This window comes from Brienomyrus brachyistius, unplaced genomic scaffold (genome assembly GCF_023856365.1).
Source record: "Brienomyrus brachyistius isolate T26 unplaced genomic scaffold, BBRACH_0.4 scaffold115, whole genome shotgun sequence".
Lineage (NCBI taxonomy): Eukaryota > Metazoa > Chordata > Actinopteri > Osteoglossiformes > Mormyridae > Brienomyrus > Brienomyrus brachyistius.
Genome location: NW_026042390.1, coordinates 184199 through 186918, shown reverse-complemented (window position 1 = coordinate 186918; position 2720 = coordinate 184199). Strand labels below are relative to the sequence as shown.

Below are 2720 nucleotides of genomic sequence, written 5' to 3'. Positions count from 1 at the left end.
AAGAATCATATTTTGTGTCCTTTGTCTATACATGTCCATATATGCAAGAATGTAGGTAGGTTATAGATGTATGTTAAAACAAAATAAATTTTGATTTAGACTATATATTGCACCTAAAAATAAAATGAACTGAACTTTGAACTAGTTCAAAAATTTAAATTGTGAGCTATGAATGTGAACAGTTCACTTTGAGCATGTATGAACTGAACGTTGAACTAGATCATGAAAAGTGTGAACTTGCACAACACTGCTCCATTCTGAGAGCACAGTGATATCCACAAGCATCACAAACCAGCCAATCACAGGTTGGAGAATTTAGCCAACTGGTCCTGTGTGTATATTAAATGTTTAATGTACATGACAATAAAACGTCATGCTTTTTAAAGCCATTTAAGGCGTTGTTTGTCAATTAAACCATTTTTAATGCTATGTAAGACCAAATTGGTTTAATTACTTCTAATCCTAATAATGTCCCACGGAAACCCAGTCTTAGAGCTGTCCAGAAAAAAAATATTTTGATGATATTTCAAGGAAATTACTTTGTAACGGTGCTTAATAGGAGGTGTGATGTCCTGGAGGCAAACCTCAAGTGCTTCTGTTCTTTCTACAAGAAACAACAAACATTTCAGGTATGTAGCCATTTGAAACATTGTTCAAAATTAAGTTCAGTTCACTCCACACAAGCAATAGCTTCCATTATTTCCAGTCCACATTTAATATTTCAGAATTAGGTTAAATGACTGATATTTTAAACTGTATTTGTCAAACACTGCGCCCACTAACAGGTGAATAATATTGATTACCTGGTAATAGTGGCACCTGCTAGTAGGTGGGACCTATTAGGCAGCAAATAAGCAATGTGTAGGATATACTGGGATGCAGAAAAGTGGACAAGCCTAAAGATTTGAGTGACAAGGGCCAAGTTGTGATGGCTTGATGATTCGGTCACAGCATCTCCAAAACTGTAGGGAAATATGTGAACGGGTGACGGAGGCTCATTACATGTCAGATAGTACAGCAAACCTTCAGAGGTCTAGAGGAATCCACGCCCTGATGAGTCATGGCTATTTTGGCGGCAAAGGTGAGCCTGGGCCCCACCATGAACCTGCTGACCACTGCAGGACCATCTCACAAGAGCTGGGGGTTATGATCCAGCTCTCTAGCCATCACCAAATGGCCCATATCAAAGTCACTCCCATCCTTACACTTGCACATTGTTTCTGCTTCCAACACATCAGCTTCAAGGACAAAGCATCCACCTGCTGCCTAATATAACCCCCCCACAGTCAGAAGCCACTGTAACCAAATAATCAATGTTATTCGCTTCACATGTTATGGCTGATCAGTGTATAACCTCTGTATCTCAGTTACGTTTCAGACTGTTTTGCTACATTGTGCAGATTAATATACTGTGTTTATAATACATTTCAAAATTTCCCAAAATTCAGCACATTGTCAGTTTCACTGGCCAACACACTGATCATCGTAACATCATCAAGTTCTTTAGCCAAATTAGGTGTGCTGAGCAATGGGAAACCTGACACTGCAGTACAGTGAATCATGCAGCAGGACTGGGAAAATGTAAAAACACATTTTACCTCCAAGGGCCACTGTTCTCCCACCTTTTTTCATTAGTCTTACACGTCTGTAAACACATAAAATATGTTTGCACATATACTGTACTGATCCTGAGAGGATTAAGATGGCAAAAAAATCAATTGGGCTGGTGATTGCACAATATTTTAGAAGCTAAATTATGAAACGTATGACTATATATATTACACAATGATAAGGTATAAATACAGAAAAGCTACATACCGTTGGAGTGAAGCTGAAGTCCTTCTCTCTTCTAGACAATGGAATCAGTAGAAATGAAGTTTTGCCACGACATGAGAAGCCAGGAAAGTGAAGCAGAACATGAACAGGAACATTATTCAGCCTTGGCTGACTAGGTCTGTATTCCGGACATTACATTCATGATTTAATTTGACTGCAGGGGGCTTGAATAATTTTAACTTGCTTGCAGGTTCCCTATGTACAGTATGTATTACCTTTCCTGACCTTCGGAGGTCCTCCCTCCTGTTTCGGAGCATTTTTAAGGCTTTTTTCAGAATTTCCTGCTCTTTGCCGACGAGGCTACAGGGCAACTCTGCTGTGACCTTGAAATTACATGAAATATTCTGTTAAAACACTTTATTTGGTGTTTTACCTTGTGAATTGAAATTTTAAGCCCTAATTGTTCTTTATGTGGTAAAAAGGTAAAATAGAAAAATTAAACTATTTGATTAGAAATATTGATTTTAAACAATTTTATGAGGTACAGCTTTTGCTTATGACAGGGTTCCAGTCAATTTCCGCTCCCTTGCAGGCAGTGGTCCACATTTTTGATGCACCCAGGGATGATCTTACAGCAGCCTGGTGGAGACGTGTAGAGAAAAGAAAGATATCAGTTTTGCACCAAAAACGTTAGAATAGAGAGGAGTGCAGGTGGACATAGAATGAGCAGAATGAATGGTAGCAGTATTTCTGATGTGATAACCACTTATTCTGCTGATTCTACTTCCACCTGCACTGTCTGTGTTCTAACAGCTCTGTCCACTTTAGTTTCTATTTCCAGGACTGTGTGATACTTACACTGAATCTCTTTTGTTCAGGTGTTGCCGCTGATTTCCCTGCTTATTTTTTAGGAAGTCTTCTGCTTCCACTCCAGACTGATTGAG

The 2720-nt window shown here is 38.9% G+C and overlaps 1 long non-coding RNA gene across 1 annotated transcript; it reads right to left on the bottom strand.

Moving 5' to 3' along the window:
- Positions 1-533: 533 nt before the first annotated feature.
- On the bottom strand, positions 534-2404 carry LOC125727746 (uncharacterized). The gene is made up of 4 exons (XR_007388835.1): positions 2052-2404; positions 1819-1849; positions 1599-1645; positions 534-604 (listed from the first exon to the last, which is right to left on the bottom strand). It is a non-coding gene; the product is annotated as an uncharacterized LOC125727746 (long non-coding RNA).
- Positions 2405-2720: the final 316 nt, after the last annotated feature.